The following is a 19,552-nucleotide window of genomic DNA, read 5'->3' on the forward strand; positions in this document are numbered from 1 at the left end:
TGCTGCCTGTCTGTAATGGCACTGGAACCCCAGGACTGTACCGCGCTGAGAGAGAAGAATGCAGAATGACATAGCTTCAAGTCAAACCCAGGTGAAGTAAATCCAGCCACAGACCTTTATAAACATTGCAGAACAGAGAGATGAGGGTTTAATATTACAATGACAACACCTACACTGCAATCAAATACTGATCACAGAATGATACTGTACTTCAGCTTCTTGAACAATACGGTACGTCATTGTGTGCAGATGTCCTCTTGAGTTTGATGTTTTATTTAGGAAAATGTAGAAATGACTCAAGGAAATGCGATGTTCTAGGTTTACTTATATTTGTCTTAAAATTGGTTGTGTATAAAGACAATTCAGTTTAAATTATATTGTGTCCTTGAACACTGCTCCCCTAAAAACAAGATAAATATATAGAATCAGAGGACATTTTGGAAAGCAAAAGTTGTAAGGCTTTGTTTCAGTGGGGTGACTGATTTCTAATCAGTTGGTTTTCAGACAGATCAACCCCAGGTCATGAGAAAGGGGTTAAGGGTTAGAGTTCTCAATGTAATAAAGGTACTGGTGATAAGGCTGCTATGGCCAGGTGTAGTAGGAGGGTGGTGGTGGTGGTATAGTTTGGAACAGGGTTGAGGTTTGTCATGAAAAGTGTTAAATTATCTGTTTATTTTTGATGGTTGGGAGGTGGGGTATTTTGCCAATATCTCCCCCCATCCCCACATGTGCAAGCAGGATCCCCTGCCTGTTCCTAATTTATTGTCTTGTCGCTTACATTGTTTGTGTTCAAATCACCCTATTAGAAAATCGGCTCTATTGAAAACGTCCCTCTTACACACACACACACACACACACACACACACACACACACAGTGCAGTAGGTCTACTGTAAATTATTACACATTTATTATATATTATAGCCTATCTATAATCGTTTCTATATTTTCTATAATCTATTCTTTATAATTATTGTTATTATTGTAGAAGACAAACTCAATCCCATCTAAGCCTAGCCTGCCTCCACTTCCCCCTTCGAGTCCCACATTTGAATGCAACAGGCAATTCCAGATGGTCTGTTGGCGTTGGCCGTTGGAGGGGGGAGAGAGCCACTCTCTCGTGGAGAAAAATACTATTTTAAAATAAAGTAGATTAGAGCTCGAGAGAACTAGATCCCCTTGGGTATCGATATACAGTCCACGTCACGTCAGAGAGGGGGAAAGAGGAGGTGTGTAAAGGAAAAGGGGTAAAGGGAGAGACATTTGGCTCGCTGTAGCTAACTTTTTACAGACGTGACTAGCTCGCCAACTGACAAACAGATTGTTAATACAATGCCATGGAATTTATGAATAAACATGATCAACCAAGAGCTCAAGTTCACGCAAGCTCATCCGTTGAGAGTGTAAATAACGCCCGACCGATTTAATTTTGGACACAGTTTTCGAAGAAGACGAGAACGTGGCTGATTCCTTTTGAATAGCCGACTTTTGTTGTAAAAACAGTGAAGTGGGACTTTTTTTTTGTGCTCACTGTATGTGCATAGGAACCTGTTTTTCCACTGCTGCTTCGATGTTCTGTTGTTTTCCGTTGTGTTTATGCCTGACAATTCTCACGGAAACAGACCCACATAACCGTTCGCAGTCGGTAAGTGTTATTTTGTACAGCATAAATAAATTATTGGAAATTACAGCCCATTATTCTTCCACCGCAGACAAGTCAATATATTAACTTTAGGCTCCTTCAAACAGCAGGAGAAAGATCCAATGTAACAGAATCCTACTGTGAAATGTAAGTGTAGTTCCTGTAGAAGAGCTCCTTCTGTTACATTGGATATTTTCCCTGCTGTTTGAAGAAGTCTGCTGGGGGATGCGTATAAACTTGTTTTAGTGACTATACACCCTTCTTAATAAGGTAACAACATGATTTTAATAATTAATTCTATAGAGTAAGTATAGGCTAAACTTGCATTTTTGTTTTATTCATTCAGTAATTTATCATATCCTTTTGATGTCACTCTCCAGTAAATTTATGTCTGGGCTCTGTCTCAAGATAATTTCAGTAGAACCTATTGGGCTATCAGACAGAAGATAACAATGTAAACAACTTGGGCAGTTAGCCTTTGTATGGAGAAAAGCCTGAAATTGATTGCTTGTTATCTTAACCAACTGTTATCATGATCAGATGTGCATTCCTGATCTTATTGACCAGATAAGCATTGTTATGTATTTTCTCCTTGTTAGCTATAGTTACACCTTGCTTTTTTGGGGGGGGGTCCCTCGGTGGCAGAGGAGTCACACAGCGTCTCTAGTTACACCCCCCTCAATGCTCTCTCCCACATCCCCCAGCTAGCCCCCCCCCCCCCCTAAAAAAAAAGCCAGTCGACTAGCTAGGGCCAGATGGCTTTGCCTCAACCACTCTGGGAAAATGCAGAGATGGGGCCCTTCCCAGCTCTGGAGAGAGAAAGAGAGAGAGGCAGATCAAAGAGAGGAGGAAAGAGCAGACGGTAAATGTTGGGGTGTGTTACTTAACTCCTAGTCCTTGAAGGCCTGTAGTGTTCTGTGGATGAGCTGTTTTTCCACTCTTACCTTTTAATTAGCGCTGAAGCACTCATCACTCTCTGGGTCCCCCAACCAGCAGCCTAGGGCTTGACCTCAGGAGGGGCCCGTCTCAGCCTCAGCCACCAGGGATGTCCTAATTCTGTCTGGCTAGAAAGAAGACCAAGATGTTCTGAACTACTTTAATTTCCTGATTGTCTACTTTCACTCACCACCACTGATTTGAGAGTACATAGGTGAGATGTATAGCGACTGGAAATCCATCCATGGTTTTCTCCAATAGCCATTTTCACACTGGCATTTTTATCCCAGGGTGAACAGGTTGACAATATTTTCAACCTGCATGGCGTCAGCCCTGCTTAAGGACCAGGGTTGAAACAGGGTCAGATTGGAAAGGAGAGGTAAGAGGAGAGACAAACTTGTCTGGCCTTATTGTAGCCCTGACTCAGTGAAGGCTATGTTATTCATCATAGTCACTGGTCAGTCAGGCCTTATTGTGGAAACTCTTCTACTGGTGGTGTCCATGTGAAGTAAAAAAGTCCTCTACTCTACTGTCTTTACTGACTGTCCACTCCACACCCCCATTATAGACCATCAGCTGTGGTAGCAGAGGTCAACCCTGCCGAGGCTCGTTTGTTCCGGCCAACTACATGAACCGTCAGAGAGTTGAAAGGTCTCAACGTTAGCTTAGCGTCTCTTCATCTGTAGGAGGAGTGAGGAGAGGTGAGGGGGTGGGGAGAGGTCGTGTTTAAATAAGACTGCTGTTGCAAAGCCTGGGAAAGTGGTATACCATCAGGGAGGGGGTTGGAGAGTGCAGCATCCGAGGCACACTCCCTGTCCTGTTGATCTGTAACGCTGTTGGATATCCTGGCCCTTTATGTATGTATGTATGGTTGGCAGTTTTTTATATATATGTATTTTGTACTTTTACCCCTTTTTCACCAGAATATCCAATTGGTAGTTGTCTTATCGCTGCAACTCCCCTACGGATGCGGGAGAGGCGAAGGTCGAGGGTCATGCGTCCTCAGAAACATGACCCTGCCAAGCCGCACTGCTTCTTGACACAATGCTCGCTTAACCCGGAAGCCAGCCGCACCAATGTGTCGGAGGAAACACCGTCCAGCTGGCGACCAAAGTCCGCGTCCCTCCCCTAACCATGACAACGCTGGGCCAATTGTGCGCCGGCTCATGGGTCTCCTGGTCACGGCCGGCTGTGGGATAGAACCCGGGTCTGTAGTGACATCTCAAGCACCGTGATGCAGTGCCTTAGACCACTGCTTCACTCGGGAGGACCTGCCGAGTTGGCAGTTTTGAGATAATGTAGAACTGAAAGTTTGTTGAAGTTGAACTTTCCATGGTCTGACAAGCCTGTTTGTTCTCAGCATCTGGCTATTTCAGGGCTGTGATTGATAGATCCTCTAACTTTTTGTTTCTTATCATGTACAGGGACCTCTCTTCATAGACGTGTTCTGGGTCTGGATACCCCAGTGTTTTGTATCTATATCCGCATTGTAAAATTGGTTACGGTAAAACTGGAAGTAATGACTGCACAGAGCAGACGTCCTTGAATATGCAGACAAGGGCAGTCTCTCACATGATAATGTTTATCACCAGATGCATTTAATTGATTATAATGCCAAGTAACATTCTAAACCGTGTCTCAAGAATCCCAACACTCTCTACTCCTCAATCCGTCTCACTGTCTAGTTTCTTTGTGTCACAGACCTTCAAGTAGCTAGGTCACTGGACAAGAGCTTAGAAAAACAAGGCTAGCTCTGTTTGAAAGCGCAGGCCTTCATAGTACAGTAATATCCTGTCACTGGGCAATGACTTGATCCATGTCTCCATCCTCTGAACCCTTGAATAAAACCCAGATTAGCATTCCTACTCTGGCTGGCCACACGTCTCTGTCTCCTGCTGTTCTACCTCAGTACCTCAGAAGTGTCTGGGATTACCCTTAATTCCTGGTTTAACCCCTCCGCTCGCTCCTTTCACTTTAACCCCTTGCAATTCAGAGAGGGGACACAGTAGTACTGTAATGTGGATTTCAGCTACTTTATCGGCTTGAGTTCTGATAGAGAAAAGCTTCAGTGATACAGTATTTAAGCTAGCAGTCGAGGCTGCAGTGTTCTTGTATGTTATCACACTCTATATGAAGTGTTGACTCCCAGTCACAGTAGGGGAGAGTGGGGTATTTTAAGCAATTTTTTACATTCAGCATCAATGGAAATATATAGTCATCAATATAGTAATCAATGGAAATATAGTGTTCTGGTCACACTTTATTTGGAGAGTCCGGGTTGTCTATCTGTAGATGGTCATACTATCAACAAACTCTCTGTTGATAAGCAACTGCTTGCTAAGGTTATGGTTAGTTTTAGAATAAGGCTAGGGTAAGGGTTAAGTTTAGGGTCAGGTTAGGGCTAGGTTTAGGGTTAGTAGATAGTTGAAATGTTACTGATAGTCTGTAGAGTATCTACAGATGGACTATCCAAATAAAGTGTTACCAGTATTCTTTCTAACAAAGATATCTACATATATTTCAGGATGTTGTGTATCCCTGGAAATAATCACAATTCATGTGAACGTAACAGTTTTGAAAACATAGCTCGTCTCTTGGCACAACTCACTCCGGGAATGGGGTAAGTTAAGCCACCTACACATTTCTTTACTGAATGAAATATTACCGCTACCTTTTTTAAAACCATGTGTATCTTTATTTCCCAAACACAATTCAACAAAATCACAATTGCTTTTTTGTCTTTTAATAATTTTAAGCATCTTTTAACACAGGCTTAAAAACCTAACAAACACTTAGTACTTTTTAAAACACCTTTAACATAGGCCCAGGCCTTGTTGTTACCTCATATTCCAGCGATAATGCCTTGCATTATGCCTGGGAAGAAAACACTTCAATTTGCTCAACTTGCCGTTGGCTCAACCATTGGCTCAACTTACCCCAAGGCAACCATTTTGACTATATTAGCCCACACAGCTACAAGGATGCCTTTTCATGCTAGGTTAAGGACCTCATATTGAAGCTTATCGAGACCCCAACAGATGTATAGAACAATCTTTAAATGATTTACTTTGGTTTAGATACAAGCATCATGAAACCTCTATAAATTCATTTGAGTTGGTGAAAATTGTTTTTTTGGACCTAACTTGCCCCACTTTTTTCATGTTTTTTTTCTTCCTTCGAAGAGTCCATGAAATGATGACCTCTTCCTAAAAATATGGTCAAATTATGAATTTTGTTTGTCCTAATCAAAAATAATTTTAGCAGCAGCATAGTCGTCTAATACAACATAGTCTTCAAATACTGAATGAGTTACAGTCCTGATTTTTGTCATATCCCATGGTTGTGAGGCATTGCTCTACAAGCCAAGGCAATTTTTTATTTTACCTTCATTTAACTAGGCAAGTCAGTTAAGAACAAATTCTTATTTTCAATGACGGCCTAGGAACAGTGCCTTGTTCAGGGGCAGAACGACAGATTTTTACCTTGTCAGCTCATTGATTCGATCTTGCAACCTTCCGGTTACTAGTCCAATGCTCTAACCACTAGGCTACCTGCCTCCCCAGCCAAGGCAAGCCAAAGCCTGGTTTAGGCAATATACTGCCCTGGAGTAGCCTATACTCTACTGTACTGGACTGTGTTGGTTCTGCACTGGCAGAGTGTATTTCTACACTGACCACACTAGGATCTCCCACAAATGAGCCTCTACAGTTAAGAAAGCCTGGAAATAGAGGCTATGTTGAACCCTGTTGGCAGGAGGAGATGCTTGTTGTGGGTTAGGCCGGGAGATGGACAGAGTCTTGTCCTGTAGCGTTAGCCTAGGAGGGGCGGTGGAGAAGTATTTGGGTTTGGAAGAGACCTGTTGTCTCATTAACCGAGCCGACTACCTAAAAGAGGGGTAGCACTGGTTTTTGGAGTCTTGGAGTTCCACTCACACCCATTCATAGACTCAAAGTATTGGGTGATGTTGTTTTCTTTTGGCTAAGAGGATGCCAGAGAAACTTTGTAGTGTACACGAAGGAGGGGTTATGGGAGATATTTTAGGACGGGAGAGACCATAAGGAGGTACAATTATACCCTAGCACCAGACAAACAGACGTTGGGTGGAATAGAAGAGCAGTTCTGCGCTGCTGTAAGTGGCAGAGACCAGAGATACAGAGACGCTTTGTGGGATAGTGAACACTTCAAGGCCCATCACTCCAACTCCACGCTACAGTAGATAAAGTCTAGCTGTTACCGCAAGTAATATGTACACTGAGTGTACCAAATATAAGGAACTCCTGCTCTTTTCATGAGATAGACTGTCCAGGTGAATCAAGGTGAAAGCTATGATCCTTATTGATGTTGCCTATCAAATCCACTTCAATCAGTGTAGATGAAGGGGAGGAAACAGGTTAAAGAAGGATTTTTAAGCCTTGAGACAATTGAGATATGGATTGTGTATGAGTGCCATTCAGAGGGTGAATGGGCAAGACAAAATATTTAAGTGCCTTTGAGCGGGGTATGGTTGTATGTGCCAGGCACACTGGTTTGAGTGTGTCAAGAACTGCAACGCTGCTGGGTTTTTCATGCTCAATATTTTCCCATGTGTATCAAGAATGGTCCACCACCCAAAGGACATCCAGTCAATTTGACACAACTGTGGGTGGTATTGGAGTCAGAATGGGCCAGCATCCCTGTGGAACGCTTTCGACTCCATGTAGAGTCCATGCCCCAACAAATTGAGGCAGTTCTGAGGGCAAAAGGAGTTGCAACTCAGTATCATTTTGATTAAACTCTCAACTCAGATACATTTATACAAGGACCATTCAACTGTTACTTACAGATAGTAGCTTAACAAGCAGGCTAACATTTACAGTGCTGTTAGATTTGAACATTACCTCAGCAGAATATTGTGGACTTGTCCAGACACTTGACAGTTAAAGAGATATATGCAATATTTGAGATGAGCTATTACAATTTAACATTCAAACCTGTGCCTCCCGAGTGGCGCAGTGGTCTAAGGCTGTCCCACTAGAGATTCTGGGTTCGAGTCCAGGCTCTGTCACAGCTGGCTGCGACCTGGAGACCCATGGGGCAACACACAATTGGCCCAGTGTCGTCTGGGTTAAGGGAGGGTTTGGCCGGTAGGGATGTTCTTGTCCCATCGTGCACTAGCGACTCCTGTGGCTGGCCGGGTGCAGTGTGCGCTGACACGGTCGCCAGGTGTACCTCCGATGCATTGGTACGGCTGACTTCCGGGTTAGTTGGGCATTGTGTCAAGAAGCAGTGTGGCTTGGTTGGGTTGTGTTTCGGAGGACGAACGGCTCTCGACCTTTGCCTCTCCCGAATCCGTACGGGAGTTGCAGCGATGAGACAAGACTGTAACTACCATGAAAAAGGGGTGAAAAAATGTTTTTGTAAAAACATTGGAACCTGACTGACCTCAACATTTAGGTGAATATTTTCCACTTGCTGTTGCTAGGCATCCACTCAATGGTTTTTGTGTTCATAGTGACTCCCTCGTACTCCACCTAATCTGGCCTTGTAATGACTCTCTATATCATTATGTCTAAATCCTTTCTAGTCTCGTTGCTGTGTAAACTGTGTGACGTGGAGACCTAATTGTTATGTTGGATGTTTGCTCTCACAAAGACCCCACATCACCCTTTTACTTTAATGATAAGTACACTACATTTACTATCCAAATAATCAGATATTGTTATTATAGCCTATTTCACTTGTAGGCTATTTAACAACTGATTGGAATTATAATGGAGATGGAGGGAATATCTGGCTCTGCTCTACATTCACATTGCCAGTCTGTGGAAAAAGGCTTCCCAGTTTGTATAAACATGGAATTCTTGATGCGCATGGGTGGGGATAATTAGAATATGTGGATTGGAGTTTGTATATTTGCGTGAGTGTGTGGGTGTGTGATGTGTGGGTCTGTTGATGCATATTTTGTGTGTGCGTGTGTGTGCGCGTGTGCGTGCGCCTGCGCCTTGAATCTGCAAGTCTGTCTGGGTGTTAGTGAGAGTTGTGTTGGAACGTGCGTGGAAGTAGGGGTGTGTCTTCTTGTGTGTCCGCGTGTATCATACACACGTGACTCTGCCTCTCGAAAAGGCCTCTCATTGTTTCTCTGTTACTCCTCTTACTGTACGCTTTCCCCCTATTTTATCAGGAGCTCTCTAAGATCAGAGTTGAAAGGCCTTCATTGTCTGGGCTTTTCTCAAAGGCAAGCGTGGAGTGGACGGGCTTGATGGAAAATAGGAACTCTCTCTGAGACTGTTAAACTATTTGAATATTTAAAGGGCTATACAGTATGTTAGACTGTGTTAGACCATGTGTTAAACAGTGGGTTTCCTGGAAACTCATTCAGACGTAGTATAAAAGATGTGTACACCATCAGAGACAGTTTTCACAGGTACTGGCTTGTCTGGAAGTGAAGAAATGTATATGTTACATAGAAGTTGAAAAGTAGATACTTTCTAATTGATGTAGTTCTGTTCTTGTTTATTCATGTTCTGTATTAGGTCATGTTTTATGTTTTTGTGTGGACCCCAGGAAGAATAGCTGCTGCTTTCGCGACAGCTAATGGGGATCCTAATACCAAATGGTTTGGGGTGTTGGATAGTGATGTATGATCTTTTATCATGACTTTACAGAGGTTTGTTATTTTGGAACATCTGCACATGTTTGAAAGGTCAGTGTGTATGGTCTTAGAGTGCATGTCAGTGTTAGGCCTTGTTGTAAACTTACTGCCCCTCAAATGACTTTCTATACATTCTCACTCTGTAATTACTACTTTCTGAAGGGTTTACAGCCTACATTCTCTCGCTCTCTCGTGCTCTCGCTCTCTCTCTCTCTTTGGCGAGCACTATAGGGTCCAGAAAACAGTGGGGACATTCATGGGGAGAGCTCTCTGCTCTCGGCCAAGCCTGGCTGAATGAAGGCTGGAGGCATGTAGGAAGGGGTGCCACGGTGCCAAAATCACTGCAAGGCCCCCCTCTGCCTCATTTACTCTTGAGGAACAAAGTGTTGTTTGAGAGGCACTGGTCAGAGATTTAGGGAGAAGAGAGACAGAGACAGTCTGAGAGAGAGAACGATGGCGAGCTCTCGCTTTATCACCAACTTCAGGAAAAAAAGTCAATGCGAGGATGTGAAAGGAGGTCCTTAGGACTAGTAGGTCATTCATTCCATTCTCGTTTCATGTTCAGATGAATCATTTCCTTCCTTAGTCAGCGTGGATGAGTAAAGGTTATCATAGATCTGTGCTTTACCGTAGGGGTCATCTCATGATACATTTCTGGGGGGGGTGAAAATTCACTTAATAACTTGTAACTTTGGTATTTATATTCCTCCTCAATACAACATAGTATCCATTCTTTGCCTTATAAGAGATAAAAGCGACGCTGTCTGTGGTTGTCTCCCAGTAGACCACTGTCAAACACTGTCAGATCTCATGTGGAGTGCATCTCATTTTCTCCTTGTTTTGGAGATGGAATGATGAACGAGTTTTGTCCCTCCATTTCCTGTCAAATGAGCTCCCAAATGGAACAGCCTGATTAAAAAGCGGGATTTTCATGTTTTCATTCTCTGCTCAAAACAGCTGTTCCACTTGTCAGGACTGCCTCAAGCATTCCTCAAGAACGACAAGATCAATTTAGCCACGACGAGGTCTATTTTGTGCGGCAATTTGACTTTATGAGAACAAAATGGAAGAGGTCTTGGTGCATCATGGATCAACATGTCTTTCATTAGTGGAATTGATTTAATTAAAAATAATTAGTGACCATGTTTCAACATGAAAGTAAAGGTTCGGACAGGTCAGCGAGAGGGGTTATTCAAACTCAGGAGGATTTGTTCATCTACCCAGCGAGCGTATTTTACCTATTTGACCACATAAAAAAAAAAAGGAGGGGACTTTGTTTGTACACAAGTTGTGTTCAAGTTGCGAGCCAGAGAACATTCTCTCATTGTTTCTGCCACTAGGCTGTGAATGTTGATATCAAAGTGTGTCTCAGACATTAGAGCATGAGTGAGTGCATCTGGATCCATGGATGAAAGGCCCATATAAACACAATCATTATCATCAGTTCTGAGATCATTTTGAACATGTGGAGTGTTTTTATTTCAATTGTTTAGAGAACCGACAAATGCAGCTGAACCCATGGTCGACGTGTTGTAATAGCCAAGGCATTCAAAACACTATCGCAGAACTACTATGTGAGTCTGTTATGCTGTGATCCTATTGGAGCTATACCCTATAACCTATTGGATCTACGTTTCTAACCAGCTTCTATCTGCTGGCCGTGGCTAACAACTACTGCTCTCCCTCTCCCACAGACTATCCACACTTGACTTTATGTCCATCCACAGGTCTTTACCCACTCAGACACAACCTACGCTGCTGCTTAAGTGATTATTGATTACATTTATTTCTCCATTACGCTGCTGCCCATTGATTATTGATTGCCAATAACATTATTTATCCTGCTACTGGTCACAATTACTCCTGTATATACAGTATTACCATTAGTATATTATAGAGGAAAAAAGGTGCTATCTAGAACCTAAAAGGGTTCTTCGGGCTATCCCTGTAGTAGAAGCCTTTGAAGAACCCATTTTGGTTCCAGTCAGAACCCGTTCCACAGAGAGTTATACGTCGAACCCAAAATAGTTATCTTATGGGGACAGCCGAAGAACCCGTTCCACAGAGAGTTATACGTCGAACCCAAAATAGTTATCTTATGGGGACAGCCGAAGAACCCGTTCCACAGAGAGTTATACGTCGAACCCAAAATAGTTATCTTATGGGGACAGCCGAAGAACCCGTTTGGAACCCTTTTTTGTTAGTGTATCATAAGTTTTTATATATTCCTGCTACTAGTCACTTTTGGCTGGGCGATTTATCAAATTAATTAATTAATTCATATTTTAGAGGAGTATTCCAAATGCCTTTATGGTAAGATTTTTATTTTTATATATATATAATATATATATATATATATATTATATAAGTAAAAGAGCGTTTATGTCCGCTTGTTCTCATGTCTATTTGGGCTCGTCTCCTTCGCCCCTTCTGCTGTGACTGCACCTTCCCATTTCCCCCCCACACACACACACACACACACACACACACACACACACACACACACACACACACACACACACATCACCAAGCCCCTCGCCCTGCCAACAACAAAGATGAGAGATCACTTCTTCCTCTCTGACAAGCGGTCATATGGACACTGAAAGACATTATTTTACTGTAACAGAGGAGAAGATGCCCTTTCTAACTATACCCTTTTTATGTCTCAACTTCTCAAATTACACGCAGAGCAGACTTCTAAAACAGGAGTATCCATGAACATTGATTCTGGAAAATGAATGCTCAGTTTGTCACCTAGCGCTAGCAGCATTTTAGCCACAGACTGCTATGCTAGCTTTCTAGTCTGTGTTTTATACATGTGCAATAAGCATAAAACACAATTATCTAAGTAATTGTCAACTTGTTCTCCTTCTGAGAAATAAGGTAGGCCACTTGATTTCAGCATCTGAAAAAGGTGGACAGGCATGCTGTTCAAACAGTTGGAGACACACAGAAGGGTGAAATATAAAGATTAGCTGGCTACTCACTAGCAGGGGGCTTTTGTTTGAGGGATTGTTTATGAGACCTGTTATTTATCTATAGTGTCTGCTACCAGAAGTTAGTCAGTATTAGTGGATGTGCATTGTGCGTGGGTCTGGTTACATTTGTAACAAAAAGGACATTTCATAGACGTACTTGAAAGCCAGATCAGGGATTATTGGTTGTGGCCTAGGTATAATTTCACAAGCCCTGAATTCATGAGATTATTGCTGACTGTTTGAAATACAGTGAATTTGACCTTTAATTGTACAACCAAATTTATTTAGAGAAAAAAATCTAGATACTGTATACATCGGGATTTGCCCATAAATTAGAAACAAATTGAGGTAAGACTAAAATAAGTGTGCTTCAGTCAAAACATTGTACATTTAAAAGTCTTGACAGTGGATATCTTTGGCCCTACTATCAGTCACCTTTTATGTATAAACCCTCCTCAACCACTCCAGTAACCCTACACATTGAATAAGGTACTGGTACTGACCTGTATATACAACCACTCCAGTACCCCTACACATTGAATAAGGTACTGGTACTGACCTGTATATACAACCACTCCAGTAACCTTACACATTGAATAAGGTACTGGTACTGACCTGTATATACAACCACTCCAGTAACCCTACACATTGAATACGGTACTGGTACTGACCTGTATATACAACCACTCCAGTAACCCTGCACATTGATTAAGGTACTGGTACTGACCTGTATATACAACCACTCCAGTAACCCTACACATTGAATAAGGTACTGGTACTGACCTGTATATACAACCACTCCAGTACCCCTACACATTGAATAAGGTACTGGTACTGACCTGTATATACAACCACTCCAGTACCCCTACACATTGAATAAGGTACTGGTACTGATATACAACCACTCCAGTACCCCTACACATTGAATAAGGTACTGGTACTGACCTGTATATACAACCACTCCAGTAACCCTGCACATTGAATAAGGTACTGGTACTGACCTGTATATACAACCACTCCAGTACCCCTACACATTGAATAAGGTACTGGTACTGATATACAACCACTCCAGTACCCCTACACATTGAATAAGGTACTGGTACTGACCTGTATATACAACCACTCCAGTACCCCTACACATTGAATAAGGTACTGGTACTGACCTGTATATACAACCACTCCAGTACCCCTACACATTGAATAAGGTACTGGTACTGACCTGTATATACAACCACTCCAGTAACCCTACACATTGAATAAGGTACTGGTACTGACCTGTATATACAACCGCTCCAGTAACCCTACACATTGAATAAGGTACTGGTACTGACCTGTATATACAACCACTCCAGTAACCCTACACATTGACTAAGGTACTGGTACTGACCTGTATATACAACCACTCCAGTACCCCTACACATTGAATAAGGTACTGGTACTGACCTGTATATACAACCACTCCAGTAACCCTGCACATTGAATAAGGTACTGGTACTGACCTGTATATACAACCACTCCAGTAACCCTGCACATTGAATAAGGTACTGGTACTGACCTGTATATACAACCACTCCAGTAACCCTACACATTGAATAAGGTACTGGTACTGACCTGTATATACAACCACTCCAGTACCCCTACACATTGAATAAGGTACTGGTACTGACCTGTATATACAACCACTCCAGTACCCCTACACATTGAATAAGGTACTGGTACTGATATACAACCACTCCAGTACCCCTACACATTGAATAAGGTACTGGTACTGACCTGTATATACAACCACTCCAGTAACCCTGCACATTGAATAAGGTACTGGTACTGACCTGTATATACAACCACTCCAGTACCCCTACACATTGAATAAGGTACTGGTACTGATATACAACCACTCCAGTACCCCTACACATTGAATAAGGTACTGGTACTGACCTGTATATACAACCACTCCAGTACCCCTACACATTGAATAAGGTACTGGTACTGACCTGTATATACAACCACTCCAGTAACCCTACACATTGAATAAGGTACTGGTACTGACCTGTATATACAACCACTCCAGTACCCCTACACATTGAATAAGGTACTGGTACTGACCTGTATATACAACCACTCCAGTACCTCTACACATTGAATAAGGTACTGGTACTGACCTGTATATACAGCCACTCCAGTAACCCTACACATTGACTAAGGTACTGGTACTGACCTGTATATACAACCACTCCAGTACCCCTACACATTGAATAAGGTACTGGTACTGACCTGTATATACAACCACTCCAGTAACCCTGCACATTGAATAAGGTACTGGTACTGACCTGTATATACAACCACTCCAGTAACCCTGCACATTGAATAAGGTACTGGTACTGACCTGTATATACAACCACTCCAGTAACCCTACACATTGAATAAGGTACTGGTACTGATATACAACCACTCCAGTAACCCTGCACATTGAATAAGGTACTGGTACTGATATACAACCACTCCAGTAACCCTGCACATTGGATAAGGTACTGGTACTGACCTGTATATACAACCACTCCAGTAACCCTACACATTGAATAAGGTACTGGTACTGACCTGTATATACAACCACTCCAGTAACCCTACACATTGAATAAGGTACTGGTACTGATATACAACCACTCCAGTACCCCTACACATTGAATAAGGTACTGGTACTGACCTGTATATACAACCACTCCAGTACCTCTACACATTGAATAAGGTACTGGTACTGACCTGTATATACAACCACTCCAGTAACCCTACACATTGAATAAGGTACTGGTACTGACCTGTATATACAACCACTCCAGTAACCCTGCACATTGAATAAGGTACTGGTACTGACCTGTATATACAACCACTCCAGTACCCCTACACATTGAATAAGGTACTGGTACTGACCTGTATATACAACCACTCCAGTAACCCTACACATTGAATAAGGTACTGGTACTGACCTGTATATACAACCACTCCAGTAACCCTGCACATTGAATAAGGTACTGGTACTGACCTGTATATACAACCACTCCAGTAACCCTACACATTGAATAAGGTACTGGTACTGACCTGTATATACAACCACTCCAGTACCCCTGCACATTGAATAAGGTACTGGTACTGACCTGTATATACAACCACTCCAGTAACCCTGCACATTGAATAAGGTACTGGTACTGACCTGTATATACAACCACTCCAGTAACCCTGCACATTGAATAAGGTACTGGTACTGACCTGTATATACTTGCATTCTCCTGTTTCTTTAACTCACATCGTAGTTCTTGTGTGGTTTTTATTTTAATTGTAATGTTTTATTCTATTTTCTATAATTATCTTCTATATTATTATTATCACTGCATTGTTGGGAAAGAGCTCTCAAGGTAATCATTTCACTGTACTGTTTTACGGCGAATAAACTTTGAAACTTGAAACTAGATTTAACTAGTCAGATAAGCAGTGTTGGTGTTGACGCTCCAGCCTCCAAATCCAACTCTGCTCTTCCTGCTCTGCTTCCTGCCCTCAGGGAAGGGTCACCTCCAAAACAGCCCTGCCACTGATCTCCACTTCCTCTTCTGGGCTACAGCTTCCTGCCAATGAGAGAGCAGAGGGGGAAGTGGGGTTAGGGGTCAGAGGTTTGAGGTTAAAGTTTCCGGCCTTGTGGGTGGAGGGTCAGGAAACCCAATAACCTAGTCTGGAAAACATATGCATTTATCTATGTTATTTGTTCTTATGGTTTGCTTTAGGGGGCAGCCATGGTCAGGACAATATTCCAACCATGTTAACAAGTATTTATGAATCCATGCATGTTTCTCTACGGCAACCACAGTTGGTACAAGATGGATGCCATGAAGTGTGTTGCTCCCATCATGTCCAGACTGTTCTCCAGTCTTTGGGCAGGACACGGTGGGCACGGTTTTTGGCATTAGTGGTCATGGAGGATTACGTTTATAGCTGCAGCTGTAAAGGGGGGTAGCTGTAGACCCACGGGCATCATGCCCAGTCAGGGGGAGACCATGGCACAGTCACACATACCCCCCCTGTGCCAACCTGTGCCTCCAAACAGCTGGGCTCTAATGTTGAATTCTCAGCTGTTCCCCTGCCTTAAAGCCAGAGCACCTTGGAATCCCCGACCTTTCTCACACCCCAGCAAACCCCTCAGTGGGTAATTAAACACACCCAATTAGCTATGTGGGGAACCCGGGCATGGTCTTGTCTGTCTCTCAGCTGTTGTGGCTTGAGCTAACCCCGTCCCACCCTCCCTCCGTCCCACCCTCCGTCCCTCCCTCCCTGGTGTTTGTCAGACAACATTCTAAAGTAATTTGTTCCAAGGTTATTTCATACCAACATGCTCAGTCATCTATAAGTGTGACTGTGAGGCTTACCGCTAAAACATTTGCTTTTTGTTTATCTCTGTACTCATACAGCACTAGCAGCAAGTCAGTTAAGAACAAATTCTTATTTACAATGACGGCCTAACCCGGCCAACCCCTAACGATGCTGAGCCAATTGTGCGCTGCCCTATGGGACTCCAAATCACGGCCGGTTGTGATACAGCCTGGAATCAAACCAGGGTCTATAGTGACGTCTCTAGCACTGAGATGCAGTGCTAGAGATCAGCAGAGTAGATGAGTTGTATAGCAGCAATACAATAACTAGAATAGGTGGCATCTTATGCGACTGAATGCAATGTAAATAATAGATTTTTTGTTTTTATTTTAAGTACAAAATATACAAGTGATGCTAGATCTTATGTTTTACAAGTAGAAATTTAAAGTTTAAAGTTGTCATGACAATGCCGAGAAATGTTATATTCTAATGAGGTCATTCAATATGTACTTCATCAAAATGTATCGAAGAGAGTATTTCTCAACTTCTACTTCTGCGCCTTGGCCCCCAAGAGCTCCAAGACTAGACATGGAGCCACGTCACTTCCTCCTTATTTTGTGAGAATGGGTGACAATATCAGCAGTCTGGACAGTTACCAGCTAGACCCCATCTACTCCCTTCAACCACCCACATGCTCAATGGAAAACACACACACGTACACACACAGGTACACACACACGTACACACACACACCGCCTCCTTTCCCTTGGTTGCCTCCATCTCTATGTTGTCTGCCCCTCTCTCCCAGCATGCTTTGCTGTGTGTGCCTGTAGAGGTCACGGCTGGGGTCTCGGAGCCTTTGTGCCGCCCCATAATGGCTCCATTATCCCTGAGAGGCAAGGACTCCAGGCCTCTCACACTGGCCACCATTGTGACTCACACAGGGACAGACACACGGACGTGGGAAAGAGTTGGTGTGTGTGTGAATACGAACGTGTGAGGGAATTTGTGTGTGTGAGTGTGTGTATGGTCGGATGCACAAGTCGTTTGTCTTGATTGATTACCCACAACAATCACTTTTGTGACCAGTTATCTCAGTCTCCCCTTGCGTTTAAAACCGTCTCCTACTGTACTCCTTGTTTTGGTCCAGCTGAGAACAGCTTTCCACATGTTTGATTTGAGTTGAGTGGAGTCTAGTGATTAGAGCGTTGGGCCAGTAACCAAAAGGTTGCAAGTTTGAATCCACGACCCGACTAGGTGAATCATCTGTCAATCTGCCCTTGAGCAAAGCACTTAACCCTAATTGCTCCAGGGTTGCAGTCAATAATGGCTGGTCCCTGGCCGTGATCCCACTCTGAGGGTGTTTTGACCTTTTTGGACTATAATCAGATATGGAGATAGAAATTTTGCAAACTATGAAAGATTTCCATCTTTTGACTTGTGCACAGTCAGTGGATGTTTGTTTCGGCTTTATATTTGACATTGTAATAGTGCCATTTCATGGTATAGCATTTAAACCTGGACTAGGGCAGGTTTAAGGTAATGCCATGAAATCTATACGTATTGCCATAACTGAACATGATGAAGAGAAGTCCATAAAAGCCTCAAGGTGAAATGCCCTCATGCTTCCCAATATGGGCGATACTGCACAGCACATTATTTGCTGAACATATTCTCTGTATCATATTTCTGTCTCACTCTAAAGCATTCATAATACTGTCCACGCCCTTTCAGGAGTGCCGCAGACCAGTGGGACTGTGGAACTCTCAGCTGGCCAGATCATTTGTCTTTCCTTTTCCTCTGGCCTTTAGAAAACAAGTGAGACAGAACAGATAGGACTATCTGGCAGAGACAGAGGGGCAGACACGTGAATGCAGCAAGAACTCTCCCTCCAGCTCTGGAAAAAGAGAAGGGACAAGAGAGCTGGGACCTCATTCTTTCCATGTCAAGTCATGGCCAGGTCATAATGTATAGCCATGTGTCTCAGAGACAGAGGGAGATGGGAGGAGGGGTTTAAAAGTAGAAGGAACATTTGGGAGAATGGAGGGAGGGAGATGGTGACACAGAAGACAGATGAGGGGAAAGAGGGGGGAGACTGAGAAGAGAGAGAGAGCAGATGAGGAGAGCAGGCAGCCAGCTGCGTGACTGTTTTTTGTGCTGAGCCTGAGAACGTGAGTTTGCTGTAATCGGATCGGAACTGGGGTGAGATCATAAAGAAGGCCAGGCAGCAGCCCCAGAGAGAGCGGCCCACCCTGAGCCATGAGACCCTACACCTCCTCCCCAATCCCCCGCAACAGGCAGTTTGAGAGGGGGGTTGGGCTGCCTGATTAACCCCTCACTAGCACCACTCGATGTCCGTCGCCCCACCTTTAATGAAGTAATTTACTTTCACCCAGACATTTTTACTACATAGCCTAGTTTAAATGTATGACACTGTCACCTCAAGCCCAATTTAGGAGAGTTGGAGATAAACAATGAAAACATTTACATACATTTACATTTAAGTCATTTAGCAGACGCTCTTATCCAGAGCGACTTACAAAATGGTGCATTCACCTTATGATATCCAGTGGAACAACCACTTTACAATAGTGCATCTAAATCTTTTAAGGGGGGGTTAGAAGGATTACTTTATCCTATCCTAGGTATTCCTTAAAGAGGTGGGGTTTCAGGTGTCTCCGGAAGGTGGTGATTGACTCCGCTGTCCTGGCGTCGTGAGGGAGCTTGTTCCACCATTGGGGTGCCAGAGCAGCGAACAGAAAACAACGCCAACCCCATTAAACTTGAGTGGGTATTTGGTGCTGATATGATATCAGTGCTGAATATGCTCACAGAAAATGAGTCAAGTGTATGCTAAATTGGATGGTAAGTAGATGCCAAACTGGAGTGGACACTGGACATCTGCTGCTATGTAGATTAGAATTGTCATAATTACATGCAGTAGATCAGACAAACACACAGCAATGCCGGCACTCTGCAAAAAGCTATTCTATAAGATGTGCCGATAGTCAGT

At 43.2% G+C, this 19,552-nt stretch overlaps 1 protein-coding gene across 3 annotated transcripts in view; it reads left to right on the top strand.

Moving 5' to 3' along the window:
* The window catches only part of LOC106565442 (transmembrane protein 198), a 26,840-nt gene continuing 7,288 nt past the window's right edge, over positions 1-19,552 (top strand). Inside the window, exons 1-2 of one of the 3 annotated variants that reach the window (XM_045691604.2) lie at positions 1,069-1,644; positions 5,102-5,197. The gene's annotated coding sequence lies outside the window, so the exon portion shown is untranslated. Of the gene's footprint in view, positions 92-1,068; positions 1,645-5,101; positions 5,198-19,552 lie in introns of those variants that run through there. The other 2 variants (XM_014132586.3, XM_014132584.3) reach the window with 2 other exon arrangements.

This window comes from Salmo salar, chromosome 12 (assembly GCF_965601325.2).
Source record: "Salmo salar chromosome 12, fSalSal1, whole genome shotgun sequence".
NCBI lineage: Eukaryota > Metazoa > Chordata > Actinopteri > Salmoniformes > Salmonidae > Salmo > Salmo salar.